This window comes from Lissotriton vulgaris, chromosome 3_1, assembly GCF_964263255.1.
Source record: "Lissotriton vulgaris chromosome 3_1, aLisVul1.2, whole genome shotgun sequence".
Classification (NCBI taxonomy): domain Eukaryota; kingdom Metazoa; phylum Chordata; class Amphibia; order Caudata; family Salamandridae; genus Lissotriton; species Lissotriton vulgaris.
Genome location: NC_141689.1, coordinates 519,298,039 through 519,317,417, shown reverse-complemented (window position 1 = coordinate 519,317,417; position 19,379 = coordinate 519,298,039). Strand labels below are relative to the sequence as shown.

Here is a 19,379-nt window from a genome sequence, read left to right as displayed (position 1 = left end):
AGTTTCAAAAATAGCGAATTCGCTAATAGGGAACGCAAATTACCACGAAGTACAACTTCATGGTAATTTGCAAAAGCATTGAAAAATGCACTTTCGTTCATTTTTCAAAGTTTCATGTTGCGTGTGCACAGATCAAATTCAGGGGTGCAACAGGGTGTCCTTTGGACACCCCTGCACCCTTGAACTCGCAATCTCAATTTGCAAATCGCTAATTGCGATTCTCAAATTGAGATTGTCTTCCCATTCATTCCTATGGGCCTCTAGGCCCATAGGAATGAATGGGGAGGTATTCATTAATTGCGAGTCGCAATTTGCGAGTCGCAATTAAGGAATTCTAAGGAATCGCTATTTTTGTTGTGATTGCTTGATGCATTCCATTTTGCTATTCCTTATTAGCGATTCCTTATTTTTCGCTAATAAGGAATCGCAAAATGGATCATCGATGCATCTGGCCCTTGGTGCTTTTTTTCTCCCGAAGGTTTCTCTCTATAATGTTAGTAGAAGCATATTGTGTAAAGTAGCCATAGTTCAATGCCTACTTTACTGCTGCTGTTTTTAAAATGCCTCTTCCCATCTTCACCCGGCTCTAGGCATAAGCGTAGATCTGGTAATAGACGTTTATTACGAGGACAAAGCTGATGCCCTGTCCTTTGTTTAGAACGCTCAGGCAAGGATACAAGCTCTAAAATCAGTAGCATCGAATTCACTACTGTAGGGAAGCCCGGTGAGTTCAATGGGTGTTGCGTGCCTGCTGTGGGTGTAGAACACTCGTCCTACACGGACAGGCTGACCTGTCAGGCCTTCCTGGGTGTCCTTGTGCGCTTGGGTCACTACTCACAAAGTGCGCGTGCGCTGTCCTGACACGCCCCCTCAGCCGCCCCAGCACAGCTATAGACACACGCCCCTCCCAGCTGCGCTCGGCTCCGTCATTGGATAGCTAATCTGTGGCGAGATGGTACGTTGCCGTCTGATCGCCCATAGTGGAAGCCGACTAGTTGAGTTGTCTCTAGCAACGGAGGTGACGTGCGGCGGCTCAGCACGCCATTGGCTGGCGCATCGTACCATCGCGCGTGCTCGAGGTGGCCACGGCCTCCGCCTCTCTGCGGCTGGGTCTTTTCTCCGCAATCCTGGCTCGAGCCGCTGTCACTCGTACTGAGGCGGCGGCCGAGGCATAGCTTCTTCCGCGTACCACCAGCGCCTTCCCACCGCCTCCCAGCCAGAAAACCGGTAGGTGAGCGGTCGTGGCGCACTGCATATGATCCGCGATCGGTTTGTTGCTGCCTAGGTCATCGCGGTGACCTTCCGGTAGAGCTCATCAGTGTGCGGCCTGCGCCCCTGTCATTGTCTGTTGATATCCATTGGCCACCGTTTTGAATGGTTTCCAAGATGCCATAAGACCTGTAGCATTGAATATTTTGCCTTTAGTCACCTGACAGCTCTCCGAGTACTTGATGTTACCGGACAGATCCTATTAAATGTGCCCAATTCATTGTAACAGTGAGTACAGAATTTGGATAGTAATTACCGATTATGTTTACCAAATTAGAACAATACGTCCTAGTTGAGTGTGGTTGCCACGGGACTGCTTCGTTAACTGGAGCAGTGCCTGTTGAACGCAGCCATATGAATTGTAAAATAGCATGATGGGTGGGATGGGAACCATCCATACTGAATATGTCACTGAATTGAAACAACTGGTTACATAGAGGCTGAGCAGCGTCTGCTGAATGTTCCACTTGGTTTGGATCAGTACCGTCTGATTCGGAATGGCGGTTACCGAGTATGTTGGAATATTATTGGATTGGAATAGTAGGTGCGGCCTAGGGATGGTGCCTGATAAATATACATCTTGAGTTTTGGCAGCGTCTACCGAATGTGCGTTCTGAATTGGAGCAGTGCTTGTGAATGATGGCAGTGTCGCCTAAATGGCGGAGGAAACAGTAGCCCTTAAATATGCTCATTAGAGCCTGTTCACAAATGCTTTTTGGAATACGTAAATAACTACCTGTAGTACTTTTGTACGTACTCTCTTACACATGCAGAATAAAGATATTGAACATAAAAAACAAATACTCAAAACATATATAACAGAAAAGAGTAATAAAATCCACACATCTTCAGTTTACATGAAAAACAGATGCCTGAGAGAGCGCTTTGATGGAGAAGGAAAAAGGCGCAGATTTCAAAGGTTCCTTGCAAAAATGCACGACATATTGAAATATCAAGTGCATGGCGCTTGAACTCTGCTTTCCACCTGATCCCAGGTGATAAACTAAATGTTCAGTTAAATTAAAAAACTGTCAGTCTTTTAACCCAGTCTTCTACTTGGATCTTTTTTAAAGCGTCCACATGTTCTAGTCTTTTTGATCAATAGACCTTGGTATTACCATGTATATTGCTCAGATTAAAATTCAGCATGGTCGGCGACAAATAGTTACTTGAAGCACTTTTCAAAGATATGCTATGTTGCCGGAGTAATAGCCATTGTTGGATTTAACACAAAGTCAAATTTCCTATCTAAAGATGTAGAGCAGAGCTGTACATCCTGGCGTAGGCCTCATTACTAATGGCAGTATTTACATATAATCTACACCATGCTTATCTGAAAGGTGAAAAAATATATGGTTTTTAAAAGACCAATACCTTATAATTAATAGATTTTAAGTAATTTGGCTTTAGAATAATTGAAGGTTTAGTCTAACCCCCTTATAACAGAGTCAAATGATTATTTAACATAGAGTAACACTGTGATTTGTTTCTCCAGTTCTGAACTTCTTATCTTATAGCTCAGCTTTGAATCAAATGCACATCTATGCATCTTTTGGTTGGTGTTCTTGGCAGTTCGGGCTGGAGTGTTCCCATGAGGCACAGGGTCAGACTCATTTGCATATGGCCATGTCTGAATTGGGGTGGCGGAGTGAGCTTAAGAATGATGATGGATTAAACCCAGATCAGTTGACTGGGGTGAGTGCTTGCAGTGTTCAACACTCCGTCCATCATCCCCTTTGATTTTGCAGTGTTCTTAGGCTGCATAGACTTGTCTTTTTAAAGTGGTATTACAAATTTGTGTGCACCTCAAAGTCAAAGATGTTGCCCTACATGGGTATGTTTGCCCTCAAAGGTAGTGTCCTGATAACTGAAAAAGGCCATGTTGCTTTCAAATTCTGAAAAATTCCTAAAGGTTTAGCTTGATTTAATTACCTCAGGAGTAAAAAACTTCTCAGACTTTATAGGTCGTCAGGCAGGAAGTTTGTCCTGTGTTTTATTATTGAATGCCCTCGGGATCTAGCACAGGTAGAAACAGTTGTGACAATAGTATGTAACAGTTTCATTTGTTTTAAAGAGAAAGGCAGTCCATTTCCGTTTTGCAGCATTTTTTATGAATTACCTAATTGGGAACGGAGCAAGTGGATTTTTATGCCACTCCATAACCCATCTGAGGAAGTTCTGCAGTACAAAAAAAGTAGAAAAGAATTTTGGAGCCATTGTAAATAATAAACTTATCTACTTACGATCATTTTACATCTGAAAACCTTTGAGAAGTAAATATTGGTATTTGAGTCCTTTTTAGGTCTCGCCACCTGTGGTGCACTGCGTAGCAGTACTCACGCAAGTCGCGTGAGCTATAGTAGGTAAAAAACTGGATTGTGAGCTGACCTAGGAATCGCACACGCTCGTGCATGTGCGTTTCCTTTTCAGCTCTCCCATTGGCCTTTGCGTGCGTCTTATTGTAAAAGACTGCATGTAATTGGCCCGAAGCACGTGCATAGCTCCTCCCATGGCGTATTGGTGTCTATTACGCGCACCAAGCGCGTAATAGACACCAATAGGCCGTGTGAGGAGCTAGGATTGTGCCCACACAGGCGTGACGTGCACGCCTCTTGTTTAAGATGTGTCAAACTGCTGTATAAATATCACGGATATTATTCAAAATGTACCCTCTTGGCGGCAGTCTGCTAGGCAGGAAATATGAGCTGTACATCAAGGGATAGACAAATCGCTAAAACAGAGTGGTTGCTGGAATCATAGCAAAAATCATGTGTTAATCATGAATTGATGCGCCACATCAATAGTTGGAAAACTCTTTTTATATCCATCAACGGTAATGTAGGTTCTTCAAAGTTGAAGAAATCATCCTATATATCAGACCTTCAGTCATATGCATGGGAAAAAATCATTTTATGGGAACAAATAATGTCTCCGATTAGTAAAGTCGCCTCAGTTGGCCTGGGCAATACCTTAGGCTGGCTTGTGCGTGGTAGGCACTAGGACCCAGTGGATTCCTTGTCCCGGCCATGCCAAGGTTCTAGCTAGCGCCGTGCAGCCGCCCGCTAGTCTCCACTCCTCGCGCTGTGGGCTCGGGCTCGATGGTGAGGCTCCCCACCACCCCCTGACGGAGCAGACCTGCAGACCGCTCACCCAGTCTTCCCCATGGCCTCCCCCAGGACCGGGACCATCGTGGGCCTGTTCCTGGCTCTCGGGCTCTTCTTAGTCTTTATGGGGACCATAAAGCTCACCCCGCGGCTCAGCAGGGATGCGTACGGAAAGATGGTGAGTGCCGCGCGGTTGGGGTGTTATAGTGCCTTTTGTCTCCTCCTTGGCGCTCGATGCTGCCAGGGTGCCTTGGCATGGCCTGGGAAGGGGAAAATGAGCCAGGCGGATGCCTGTGTGTCTGGTGCATCTCAGAGCCTTTCCAGCGGCTCAGGTGCCCCTGGCACATGTGGTTATTTTGAACGACACATGTAAAGTAAAAGTGAACATTTAGTCTCTGTGTTAGTACACTTGAAGTTTGATGAATGAATAAATATTTGCACGTTAGCTAAAAGCTGTTAATTTATCCGGTTATTCACCGGCCGGTGCAGCAATACACCAACATCCAAAAGCAAGATCCTTGTTCAATTAGGCCACTTTGCCTTTATGCATTGTTGTATGGCCAAGGTTAACCTATGCCTATCAATAAGTAATGGGTTATTAATGTCAGTGGTAATAAACGTGGTGTAGATTGTTCATATAAATAATGCAAACTTCCAATCCAAGTAAAAAAAAAAACTGAGACTTCAGTAAGTTCCGTACACTTCATCTTGCGTAATCTAGGGTGGGGGTTAGCATACACATTAGCCTGGGTGGAAAATTCTTGAAGTTGCTAACGAGTCCATGCACTTACCTCGACTATCTCACCTCACACAGAAGGTCTATTCATGCCCTTTCGTACCCAGAGTAGCTGCCTGGAATCATATTATTTTAGGTCTCGCTTAGCTCCGCATACATTTCCATTTGTTTTTATCGGAAGTTCCATTTTTGTAACCTTACATTTGAAAATGCACCATTGTTGTTTATTTAGCTTTATTTGACTAACAAAAATAAATAAAAAGTGGGGCGCTTGGCAGCAATCTTTTTCTTTATAATTCAATAAAGAGTGCAGTCCTTTAAGTGGCTACTAAAAGTCCCTTTACAACTCCACAGGGACACCTAGTAACACCATTTCCTTCCTTTGTGGAATTTCATTTACTAATACTTATGCCACTACTGGGATATTGTTAAACAAAATAAAACAAACAAACATTAGCATTTGCAATGCCATGGGCTCAATGTTTCACTGATGTGAGACCTATTGCATTGCAAATGCGTGTTTTTTGTGTGTGTAAAATTCATAACACTTTTGGCCTTTTTTTAACTGCATACGTAATGTAAATGGTGCAGATTTTGTGTCTAAAAATTAGCCTAGTTTGCGCAATCTTTCATGCTTTCCTATTAGCTTTTCACATTTGAAAAATAGACCATAATGTAGTAGATCAAATTCCTACCCTATAAATGCACAAAGATAGCGTTCCATTCCTGTGTTCTCTCCCCGGTATTAGGCAATCCAAAAAATAGTGCAAAAGTATTTTGTTTATTTGTTGTAGCGGTGAAGAACTTTACATACTATTGCGTTTGATCTCACTTTAAGCCTGTTACTGAAAACGAACCAAAACTATGCACCAAACTCGTATATGGCAGTGCCACTCGACTTATGTGATTCTGGGGCCACTTTCTACTTAACTATGTATTCCTAAACTTGCCACATACTGAACTATCTACTGAGTAGTTGCATATTTCTGCAACAATACCGTTCTATGATACAGATTGAAGGATATTAAAATGTTTCATACAGGGAGCTGTGCAATGCTAGATTTTTTCTAAAGCATATCTGACCACCTCTCAGTAGTTGGTTGCTATACTTGGGAATGATATTAATCCCTGCCTCCACTCATAAATTGCTGGATTGTGAGAAAGGTCTTTTGTTTGCAGCAGGGAACAAATATTACTTAAAGTTCAAGTAATTCAGGGTGGAGAGAATTATTATTTCTTTGTCAGGCCTCGGGTCTAGTGACTTAAATAATCTACTCGACCTATCTGTAATGCTGTAACTGCAGGTCTAGTGACTTAAATAATCTACTCGACCTATCTGTAATGCTCTTGACCCGTAAACTGGTTTAACAAGCATTGGAAATGCAATAGGTCTCGCAGCATTAGAGTTAGTGCTTTTAGAATTGTTTATGGGTTTTTTTGTAAATCTTTAGCATTTTTGTTTCCTGTAGCCAATGCTAAAGAATTTAAAAAAAAAAAAGCCATAAACATTTCTAAAAGCTCTAACTCAAATGCTCCGAGACCTATTGCACTGTGTGAGGGTGAGGGGTTGAGGGTGAGGGGTTGAGGGTGAGTGAGGGTGAGGGTGAGTGAGGGTGAGTGAGGGTGAGTGGGTGAGTGAGAGTGGGTGAGTGAGTGAGGGTGAGTGGGTGAGTGAGTGAGGGTGAGTGAGGGTGAGTGGGTGGGTGAGTGAGGGTGAGTGAGGGCGAGTGAGGGCGAGTGAGGGTGAGTGAGTGAGAGTGAGGGTGAGTGAGGGGTTGAGGGTGAGGGGTTGAGGGTGAGGGGTTGAGGGTGAGTGAGGGGTTGAGGGTGAGTGAGAGTGAGTGTGAGTTAGGGTGAGGGGTTGAGGGTGGGTGAGGGTGAGTGAGGGTTTGAGGGTGAATGAGTGAGGGTGAGTGGGTGAGTGAGAGTGGGTGAGTGAGAGTGGGTGAGTGAGTGAGGGTGAGTGAGGGTGAGTGGGTGAGTGAGTGAGGGTGAGTGAGGGTGAGTGGGTGGGTGAGTGAGGGCGAGTGAGGGCGAGTGAGGGCGAGTGAGGGTGAGTGAGTGAGAGTGAGGGTGAGTGAGGGGTTGAGGGTGAGGGGTTGAGGTTGAGGGTGAGGGGTTGAGGGTGAGTGAGGGTGAGGGGTTGAGGGTGAGTGAGGGTGAGGGGTTGAGGGGGAGGGGTTGAGGGTGGGTGAGGGGTTGAGGGTGAGTGGGTGAGGGGTTGAGGGTGAGTGAGGGGTTGAGGGGGAGGGGTCGAGGGGGAGGGGTTGAGGGTGAGTGAGGGTGAGTGAGTGAGAGTGAGGGGTTGAGGGTGGGTGAGTGAGGGTGAGGGTTTGAGGGTGAGGGGTTGAGGGTGAGTGAGTGAGGGTGAGGGGTTGAGGGTGAGGGTGGTTGAGTGAGGATGAGTGAGAGTGAGGGTTAGTGAGGGGTTGAGGGTGAGGGGTTGAGGGTGAGGGTGAGTGAGGATGAGTGAGAGTGAGGGTGAGTGAGAGTGAGGGTGAGTGAGGGGTTGAGGGTGAGTGAGGGGTTGAGGGTGAGGGTGAGTGAGGGGTTGAGGGTGAGTGAGGGTGAGGGTGAGGGGTTGAGGGGGAGGGGTCGAGGGGGAGTGGTTGAGGGTGAGTGAGGGTGAGTGAGGGTGAGGGGTTGAGGGTGAGTGAGTGAGGGTGAGGGGTTGAGGGTGGGTGAGTGAGGGTGAGGGTTTGAGGGTGAGGGGTGTCCCCAAACCGAAAGTTCCAAACTTTGCCATTGGCATATTCTAAACCTCACTCTTAAACATTACATACCAACAGTCACTATGCAATGCTGAACAAACCCAGCAATTGGTGAAAACGGCCAACTTTCAAAATCTAGAAAAGTTAATGGCCTGTAACAATTTTGTAAAACCCCGGTCAAAATCGCCCAGAAAACAACCCTGAATAAAAAATAAAACTGACAACTAAATAGATTCCTACTTGCCTCCCTACTGGGTCCATAGACTGACACCAAAGGACATCATCAAGAATCAAGAGGATGTTGAGCGTCGTTCCCGATACTCTTTCTAAAAAAATTGCGAATAAACGTGAAAGGCTTTCACGGCCGGCCGGTCGTGAAACTGAAAGCATGGCCGGCCGGCCGTGAAAGCCTTTGATGTAATCAACACACCCCACACACCTCCTTTGTAGTACAAATTGGAGCCTCTGGAGGGGTCTTCCTGCCTCGCTCTCTCGCACCCAGCCAGGCCCAGCCCTTTAATATTCAAGGGTCCAGACACTGCAGGAAGGAGCACGCAAGGCTGATGCAGACCCCCTAGGCAGGGCTTGTGAAAGAAACCAAACAATGACCTCTCCTGGTTCACATGCAAACCCATCCCGCGAAGAATTTGGAGCATTTCTTGCCATGGAATCCGAGGCCACTCAACATGAAAGGAGGGCTTGGGGACTATTCAGTAGAATGAGCAACGCTGACCCTCTTAAAGCACAAAGCAATTGAATTATAGTTTTATTGCACTGGTTAGAGGAAAGTAACTCGGCATGCTTTCGACAAAGATGTACAAATCTGAATCACAACTGTTTCCGAGCCAGGGAAGGACAGTACAGCAGAATGGAGCATCTTCTTGGGTTCCCACAGCAAAATACTACAACATCCGTTTATAGCTGGAAACGGTATGCTCGGCCCATCATACTCCCGGGGTCGATAAAACGCGTACCATTTCTTCGGTGAAAATAAACATTTGTTACATGGCGCCAAGAAACCCCCGAGTGCGCTTAAGCTTTACAGATACAATTTATTTACACAAGAAAGGGTATTTTGGCGAAGGAAAGAACGAAATACAGAAAATATAAAGACAGTGAGATCAAAATGAGAAACAAAGCGAAATAAAGACGTGCAACCAGACAATGAAAGAAAAAGAGAAACGGCAAGGTGAAAGGCTTTCACGGCCGGCCGGTCGTGAAACTGAAAGCATGGCCGGCCGGCCGTGAAAGCCTTTGATGCGGCAGGGGAAATGCGAGACGGCGGGAAGGGGAGGGGGCGGAAGGGGAGGGGGCGGAGCGGGTAAAAAACCCCCGAGTGCGCTTAAGCTTTACAGATACAATTTATTTACACAAGAAAGGGTATTTTGGCGAAGGAAAGAACGAAATACAGAAAATATAAAGACAGTGAGATCAAAATGAGAAAGAAAGCGAAATAAAGACGTGCAACCAGACAATGAAAGAAAAAGAGAAACGGCAAGGTGAAAGGCTTTCACGGCCGGCCGGTCGTGAAACTGAAAGCATGGCCGGCCGGCCGTGAAAGCCTTTGATGCGGCAGGGGAAATGCGAGACGGCGGGAAGGGGAGGGGGCGGAAGGGGAGGGGGCGGAGCGGGTAAAAAACCCCCGAGTGCGCTTAAGCTTTACAGATACAATTTATTTACACAAGAAAGGGTATTTTGGCGAAGGAAAGAACGAAATACAGAAAATATAAAGACAGTGAGATCAAAATGAGAAAGAAAGCGAAATAAAGACGTGCAACCAGACAATGAAAGAAAAAGAGAAACGGCAAGGTGAAAGGCTTTCACGGCCGGCCGGTCGTGAAACTGAAAGCATGGCCGGCCGGCCGTGAAAGCCTTTGATGCGGCAGGGGAAATGCGAGACGGCGGGAAGGGGAGGGGGCGGAAGGGGAGGGGGCGGAGCGGGTAAACAAAGACGGACGTGCACGCGCTTTTAAGCTCAATGCGCATGCGCATTGAGCTTAAAAGTCACGGGCACTGCAAGGAATCGCCACGATTCCTTGCAGTGTGGATAAAGAGTGGATAACTCGCAATACTCTCGCCTTGCTCGATGCGCATGCGCATCGACAGGCGAGACCTAAAAATTGTGATTGTGCGTAAAGATTTTAATTCATTGAGCCGCCATTTTCTTAATTATCACATGAGAGCAGCTTCAAATGTGCAAGTTCAACAAGTCTGCTGTACAAAAAACTCTTTTCGATGTAATAGCCTCAACTTTTTTCCATATATAATACACATCTAGCCACAGGATACACACGACCCCTGGCTTGCCTCTTAGGTTATTAACAGCATTGTCACTAGGGCGGGGGCCGGAATGTTTCTCAAATCATGTTAAAAAAAATAACTTTTAATAAATACATAATTACAAATGATAATGAGCTACCACTTCATGCTTTAATCAGCCACAAACTTTCCCACTGACATGTTTTTTTATTGATCAAGCTATATAGTGTACAATGTTGGGAAATAGTTTTGGCAAATATATGTAATTTGCATGTCTCCAAGTAAAGTGTTACGGTTTGTTTTGTTTCTATATAAACTCTTTGTTAGTATCACACTTCTTAATTATAAAAAATGTGCTTTTGTAATTCCTGATACATTTTGAAATATATGTAATATCTATTAAAAGGCTATTTATTTACATGTTGTGTTAGAGAAAAATAACTGACCTATTCAGACAGCTCACTTGACAAAAACCTCTAACTCTAGTAAGAGAGAGAAAAATAAACTCAATTTTCCAAGCAGCGTTAGTAAAAAGACAAACTGACATTTGACCTCTTTCCTTGAACAGGCAGCAAATGTGTCAAGATGAAAACAAGATTTAATGGCATCTTTATTGCTCATTCACTTTGAGTGAACAGAACACCTGTTCCTTTCCAGCCTATATTCACTGCCAGGTGGGACTAGTAGGTGCTAAAATAGCTCCACCTACTAACCTTTTACTTGCAGTTGATAGTGGAGGAGGCGATTTTTGGAGGCCAGTTTGCAGTGCAAAATGTAATGTATTGCTTTACTGTTCATGCATACTCATGTTTACATCACTGGTACTGTTTTCAGGGCAGCCGATATTTTAAGAGGGCCCGGCCATATCACAATCCCAAACATATCACAAGAATCCCAAACATGTTGTACCTTATTTTGATATCGGATGCCTTGCTCTTAAACCTCCTTCCTGTTGCATACATAACACTTCTGTATTCCACGTAGGCACTTAAGATGCAAGGTATCTTATCTCAGAATTAGGTCCACCATGTTTTGGATTCTTGTAATGTGAGTGAGTGCACTATTCAAAAACTGTTGCTTTTGAGAGCATTTGTTCTGTATAGCTGTTTCTTAATGGAAATTGGCCTTTTCAGAAGCCATATAATGTGAACTAAGGGTAAGCCTGGAACTTGGAGACATGCCTTGAAACATACTAGAAAGTTTCTGGGTTATGAGAGGGTCTTGATGGAAAACCCTTTAATCAGAATAGGCCTAGTTTGGAATAGGAAAATGATAAATCTGGGCCTGTTATAGATTGTGTAGTTGCTAATAAGTTGCTCTTCCAATTTTGCTATTTCACACATTTGAGAGTACTTCTGCCTTAAAGCTTTTGTGCACTTTACTATTTGAATATTGGACCTACAGTGCACTATATGCACTTTTGGTGCCAAAATACACAGATTCTCGGAAGTCTTTTTGGCTAGATTGGTGTTAAGTAGGTACCTATAAGCATGCGAGAAAACAAAATACCTGTCACCAAAAAGCAAAGAATGCTATGACATGCCTCAAACAGTTGCATTAGTTCCGTGTATGTTATTGTCTGAATAACTGGATCTATTATGTCTTTTCATTTGGTGTAAACACACACTGGTCTGCTCTTTCTTCGTCTAGGTTAGTGCTATATAGACACCAGCAAGAAACCAAAGTGACTGCTGGCAGTCATTAATTGATGGCATGTTACATATAACAATAAAAATACTAATTTCAAAAAGAAGATGTTAGCTAAACCACCTTCCATGCATTCAGGTCAGATATGCCTTTGTGTTTGTCACCTGCTCAAAACAGCACTTCCCACACCACATACATCCAGCAACATATTGGATATAACTTGCCAACCAACTAATCAGCCCAGCCCAGATATGCCATGTAGTTGGCTAGTGCAGTATCAAAACGTATTTGACATTACCTCCAACAGTACTCGTTCTAAAAGGGGAACAGCCATGAAAACGCGGGGATTACCCCGCAATGCCATTACAATGCAGGGATCACAACGAAAGTCGTTACAACGACTTTTGCTGGAGGGCGCTATTGGATAGGGAATAGTTTAATTTTCTATCCCAACACCTTCCCTACTGTCAACGTGGGCTGGAGTTGGAATAGAAAATTAAACTATTCCACTATCCAGCACCCTCCAGCGAAAGGGGCTGTAACGACTTTCGTTGTAATCCCCGCGTTGTAATGGCATGCGGGGTAAATCCCCGCGTTGTAATGGCATGCGGGGTAAAACCCCGCGTTGTAACGTCATACAACCGTTCTAAAACACCTTTTTAGTCACACTTCTAATTTGCCTCATCCATGCAACACAGATGAAAAGCAGTGCCAAACCAATAGCACTGCTCCCACAGAATCCACGTATATCCTAGAACCATTCAGATAAAATTGAATCATAGATATTTTAATAGCGAGTGATGTATCCTCAAATAGGCTAAGCTCAAAAGAAAACTGCAGAGCCCTGGTGCACACCCCTCCATACACCTAATACAGTTCAAAGTTCATCAGAAGGCGCAAATTAATTTTGCTTGCACATTAACCAACACAGTTATTCAGAAATCTCTACCAGTCACATGCAACTATAAAGGCTTGATTAATGGAAATCCAAGACCACATGAAGCGGTCCTCCTAATTGAGAAATAACTGCAATCCTAAAACTAGCATTGGTAAAGCCAGCAGGTCTTTTATTTGCTGATAGCCTTTTTACTTTGTTTAGTGCTTGCTTTGTTTTATCGTAGTTTTGTAAAACATTGTTGTTGTGGGAGTCGTTGGTCCCCAGTTCCCAATACTATTTATGAGACTTTGAGGATGGTGGCTGTATGTGTGCTAAATATATAGATGTATGGGGCAACTTTCTGCCCCAATACCAATGGCACAGCCGAATATAACTTCTTCAATTTCAGTCCGTCGGACTGAAATTGAAGAAGTTCTATTCGGCTGTGCCATTGGTATTGGGGCAGAAAGTTGCCCCATACATCTATATATTTAGTATCCCAGTGCTAAGAGGGCAAGGCACTCCACCAGTGAGCAGGCAATTTTGAACGATCATTCACGAACCATGAGGAAATGTTTTTCAATAAGGTGTGCATTCCCTTTCCCTATGATGGGCTGTATGTGTGCAACGCAGAGTTTCCTGAAGTTGGGTTTACATTTAAAGTGTCGTTTGTAGTCGATTGTCCTACATAAACAATCAGGTTCAAATATGGCCCATTAATTTTGCTCATGCAACTGGTAAACTGGAGGTTTAAAGAATTACAGTTCAATACATCAATGTACTTTTCTGCCATCTCCTGCTGCCCCTCCAGACAATACACAAATCATTGATATAGCGTGCCCTTAGGGCCACGCTGTCAACCCAGGGTTCGTTCCCCTCAGCCCAGGCCACGTGCTTCTCCCACCAGCCTACGAAAAGGTTTACAAAGCTGGGGGCTAAGCACAAGCCCTTGTCAGTCCCCTGCTTTTGCTGATACGACTGCCCTGCAGACAGAAATGTTTTAGTTAAATAGAAAGATGCCAACTGTAATATAATTTGGTTGTGTTTCTAAAATTTCAGGGCTCTTCCATTCAAAAATGATTGTATTGCATGCAGGATTTTGTCATGAGAGATGCACATATATAAGCTTGTTTTGTCCAATGTTATTATTAGCATGTTTTCCTCCAGCTCAATTCCTTCACTTATCCTCAAAAAGTCCTTGCTGTCCTTCACATAAGAACTGAGCTCTCTCACAAATGCAACTAAAGAGTCTACATAAACTGAAGCAATCTCCAAAGGACTGCTCTTCAGAGATACAATAGGACGGCCCGTGGCTTTAAAGGGTCCCTAGGGATTTTTGGAATGTGATAAATTGTAGGTATTTGTGGATATTCACAGCGGATTGACTGATGGTCCTCATGGTGTGGCGACTGGTTAACTGTGACGGAAACACAACAACAAATATATATATATATTATATTAGAACATTGGAATGTTGGGAGCTCTATTGCAGACAATGGAGTGCTCCCTGCTTCTACGGGCCGGTAAAGGCCCGCAGAGCAACATTCCAATGTTCTACAAAGGCTTCTCGAAGCTCAAGGGGATTTATATCCCCTCGAGCTTCGAGAACCCTTTGTTGAATCTGTTAGAACATTCTGCCCTCTAGTGGCAGAATGTTCTAATAGCCTTATAGCCCTTCGTAGCAGGGCTTTACTGCCAATTAAAGTCCCGCTGTCTCGTTAAAGTCCCTCGCCTGTGGCTCGGGCCTTTAACGATTCAGCTGGCCTTTAATAGCCGGTATAGCCCGCTACGGCGGGCTATAAGGCTATAATATCAGTGTCGGCATCTCCGCTATGGCGGAGGGGCGTCGCGCCACTGCTTTCAAGCAGTACGAGAAGGGGAAACATAACATGATGATGATGATGATAATGATAACTCTGTTATTTTATTGTTTCCTTTGCTTTTGGGAGGGCGGGCGGGGCAGCTCTGCTCAGGAAGCATGGCAAAGATGGAGTGGTTTGCCCACTCAAGTGCGCAATGACTGCTTGGTCGGCTCTCTCGGGCCGCCCAAAGCAGTCATATGCACTTCCCTGTTCTCTATGCAGGCCGCATTACAGCCTGCAGGGAGAACATGCCCACCCCTAGAGCCCCTGGCTAAGTGCTGTGTCACTGCGCTCAGACCAGTCACAACGCACTGCAGCATTGTGATTGTCTTAGAGGAGGGAGCATGGCTGCTTCCTGGTCCTGTAAGTGGACTGCAGCTTTTTTTGCAGTTTTTATAATTAGCACGAGCCAGTCTCGCGTGCATTTCCAGGCGATGAGATACCAGTCTCTTATGAAGTCTTCATCGTCCAGAAAAAGTCGTGGAGAATTTGTGACAATCAATCCTGAGGGAGCACCATTTCCCCGGAGATATTCAGCCATAGTGATTCCATAGATACAAATGTGGGAATGACTCTTTTTTTAGTATCAAGATTTTAGGGAACCCATCTTCACTTGTATCTTGGGGTTTCGGTAAAATATCAAGCATACTCGGATTGTCTACGAGAATCGTTTGTATTTCTGCTTCATCATAGGCTAAGCCTACATTTGACGCCATTTTCACTCAAGAAACGGTGGATAATTTTTCAGTCTATAACGACCTTTGTGTGTATATACGGAAAGGACCTGTATCTTATAACCCTGGAGTCACAGTCACTAAAAAGCTATCAACAAAAGTCAACACTGCTACTTTACCACATCAATTGTAGATGTGGATAGAGAGAAACAAAATTTCTCACTTTAATCATAAAAGGACCCGCAGCCTCGGCTGCTCTGGAACTACAACAAACAAAAAGATAGGTAGAGGGTCCGAGAGAATGTTTAACGACCTCAGCACAGTTATAATCCCCCTGGCAAGCTATAGGAAACACAAAGAATAACTGTGGGTCTAAGACGGAAGGAAAGCTATGTGTCTGTAAATATGACTATGTGTATGCTTCCAAATTTAAGCAGACTACTGGACATTTACCCTGTGTGAAAAAATGTCCATCAGTTACTCTTCCTGTACCGCCCAATTCATCATATGGTCTACTTCACAGTAGGTAGTCCGTATTTACCATCTCCAAAGATGTTACTGGGGGATGGTTGTTTTTGATGGTGTTCCTATCCAGGATGATTGGTGGATGTTGTTTGTTCGTAACTGAAAGCAGTGCATATGTGATTTGTGAATAGTGATGAAGAAATGTGCTTGTGATAAAATTGGATAGTGTACGCAATATAACTTTATTCTGGAGTCGTGCACTTCCAACAATAAAAACAATAGAGTGCAAAAAAGTCAGATGATTCAAACAAATAACTTCTGACTGGGTTATCTAGTCGACATGTTTCTGCGGACATTTAAAGGTCCAAATTGGTACCTGCCGCTTCTTCAAGACCCATAAACTTAATTGCTACTGCTCTTACGTGATGAACTAAAAAACAAAAACAATAGTGAACAACAATAGTAAATGTCACCTGTTCACTTCTGGTATTCCTCCTGGTTAGATGGAAGAGGTCCAGATGTCAAATCGCCATAACACACACACATAGACAAACACTAGAACAGAATAGGATAACAAGCCATCATTAGTATGGGTTACCGCTGAAGTTACTGGATTATTGTTCTTATCATATAAGGTCAAGTGACCTACATTTATAACCTATTTATCAAAGTGTCATAGGCTCACCTTAGATTCAAGGGGAACGTGTTTCTCCTCACCTGGCAAGCAGCTCAGGACAATGGAGCACCGCTCTATAGTACAGAAAATGAAATAGCTGTGATAAACTATGTGACCGCTCGGCAGTTAGAGACTCACAGAATCAAACAATTAGACAAAGTTAAAAAACAGGCCTGGTGTTCATTCTGCTTTGTTTTAATTAATACATGGACCTGTTCTCTCTTTAAACATGATTTGTAAATGGTGGGCATCCCTGTCGGTAAATGAACTAGTTGTCAGGGATCATGCTAGTGTTATAAAGCATTTCTCCTGGGTCAATGACGGATTTGCTAGTGCTCTTTTGTCAAATCCGGCAAACTCAAACAGTTGTTACTACACACGGCTAGCATTGCGTTTTTATCTAATACTTATGTTGGATTAGATCGCGTGTATACCATGAACCGGGCTCTATGTTTAGACAAAAGGTGGTGGCCCATGCTAGAAGATCGCGATCACGCTCCGTCCGTTTTTTAGTTACTGACGTTGTTAAGAGATTAGCGCGTTTATTTAGACAGGGCTCTGTATTCAAAGCCGTAAAGGCAGCCCGCATTAAGAATGCGAGATACAGTTTCCCTATATCGCTTTTGCCATTATTTGATGACTAGCGCGTTGTAACACAATTAGCGTGTTTGTTAAGGCTGGGATCTGTGTTCTAAGCTGTGGTGGCAGCACGCAGTGAAAATGCGAGGTCAGGCTGCTCTCTGTCTCCGCAACCGTAACTCAATGACTTGCACGCTTATTAGAGACAAAGTGCTTTGTCTCTCTTACTTGCAAAGTCTAGCCCTTACCTGTCCGTCGGTACCCCTGGCAGCCTTCTGGGCTGGTTGGGGAGGTACCGCGGCAGGGGCTAGCTATTTCCTTATTGATTTTCACTCGATTCTCATTGGATGAAGCGGACCACGCGCTCCCACAGCTGAGAATTATGGGAGATGTGGTCCACAATTACGAGTATCGGGCAGAGTGTTAAATTTGCACTTTTTGAGTTGTATTGTTTAAATAAATGTATTAAACCTGTATACCGAGTTAATTTTTCACCTTTCCAAGATCAGGAGATAACCAGGATTCTCGATTGTCATGGCGCACTTGGAACGTTTTAACCAAATAAAAACCGGCTTTGTATGTGTTAAAGAGGCAAAGGCCAAATGAATGGTATATAGTGTCTCAGCGATTGGCTCAATGGTATGTCACGGAGGGAATGTACCCTGGGTCGGAGAGATGACAACATAGGTGTAATGCATTGGGGTCCGACTTCTCTTCGATATGGTACATCCAGTAGGCTTATATGGATGCTTGTGTTCCATTGTATTCTGCTACAAGGGCAGCTTCTTGGGATCAATAGTTTCATAGTGACATACAAGGGATGTCCTCATTTAGACCAGCCTTGTCACAATTTAACTTGTACACCCACTTTTGCTCTATCATGAATAGGTGTTTGGACACGTCAGTTATATGTGCTGGAATATTTGGTTGTTCCAGTACGGTCCATTCGAAGTCGGTTGGTTTGTGACCTTGCTTCTATGAAGTGATTTGTTAATCGGGTGGCCTGCTTTTTGCACCTGATCGTGCTTTTATGTTTAGAAATTCTTGTTCTTATTTTCCGGGTAGTCATCCCGACGTACCTGAGTGAACAGGGACAGGTTATAAGATAAATCAGTTGACTACTATTGCAATTTGTGAAGCGTCTTTGCTCCCAAGGCCGACCAGTCCCTATATCAATGGTTGTAGAGCGTTTGGTCTGGGGGCATGCAGCACAATTCCCGCAGGGATGATGCCCTGTTACCGGAGGCATATTCCATAATGTGCCTACTTGATGGGCCTCTCTCGTTGGTGGTCTGGTATGTATCCATTGATCTCTCAGGCTGGTGCCTCATTTGAAAGCAAAGAGAGGTTGTTCAAGAGAATCAGTTCCAGTGTTCAGGATCTTCCAATGTTTTCGGATTATGCGCTGGATTGCGTTAGATCTTGTGCTGAAGGTATTAGCGCATGTCATTCTTTTACTTCTCTCCTTTGGAACTGCTGGCTCTAGCAATGCCTCCCGGTTGTTATTGACTGCTCTCTTTTTGGAGCGTTTGAGTTTTTTGGGGTAATTCCTTTCCCCGAGTTGTTCTTCCAAATCCTTGGAATGCTTATTGAAATCATCTTTGTTTGAACAATTCCGCTGTATTCGTAGAAACTGCCCATTTGGCAGATTGTCACATAGTGACTTGGGGGGGGGGGGGGGGACAACTGTTATATTGTAACAGGGAATTGCGGGCCATAGGCTTCCTGTATAGCTCAGATTTAAGACCTTGTGATGTTACTGTGATTAACAAATCGAGAAAGGCCAGTGTATGTTGGTTCCAGAATAAAGCTATATTGCGTACACTATCCAATTTTATCGCAAGCACATTTCTTTATCACTATTCACAAATCACATATGCACGGCTTTCAGTTACGAACAAACAACATCCACCAATCATCCTGTATAGTAACTCCATCAAAACTAACCATCTCCTAGTAACATCTTTGGAGATGGTAAATACGGACTACCTACTGTGAAGTAGACCATATGATGAATTGAGCGGTACAGGAAGAGTAACTGATGGACATTTTTTCACAAAGGGTAAATGTCCAGTAGTCTGCTTAAATTTGGAAGCATACACATAGACATATTTAAACACACATAGCTTTCCTTTCGTCTTAGACCCACAGTTATTCTTTGTGTTTTCTGCCGATAAATAGTTCCATCAAATAGAAAGAAATTTTGCGTAAGGCAGGTGTAAATCATATCTAAAATCATCTCTGTGTGGACAAGAAAAGACAGGGACCTTGTTCCCAGGAAGTGTTGACAGCCTAGATTCCCATGTCGTTGGGGATACTTGTGTACAGACTCTTCACATCTAAACTCATAAGTTAACAACCTGGGTGCCATTCAATCTTGTCAATCAGTCGTAAAAAGTCCCCTGAGTCTTTCATATAAGAGTTGAGGTTCTGGACTAGAGGCTGTAAGTAGATGTCAACGTCTCTTGAGGTATTTTCTAGGCAACTACCTCTGGATGACACCATGGGTCTTCCAGGGGG

At 44.0% G+C, this 19,379-nt stretch overlaps 1 protein-coding gene across 1 annotated transcript in view; it reads left to right on the top strand.

Annotated features, from left to right (window-relative positions):
- Window positions 1-1,084: 1,084 nt before the first annotated feature.
- HMGCR (3-hydroxy-3-methylglutaryl-CoA reductase) overlaps window positions 1,085-19,379 on the top strand; it is a 98,020-nt gene continuing 79,725 nt past the window's right edge. The window contains exon 1 of the mRNA XM_086960768.1: window positions 1,085-1,227. The gene's annotated coding sequence lies outside the window, so the exon portion shown is untranslated. The remainder of the gene's footprint in view (window positions 1,228-19,379) is intronic.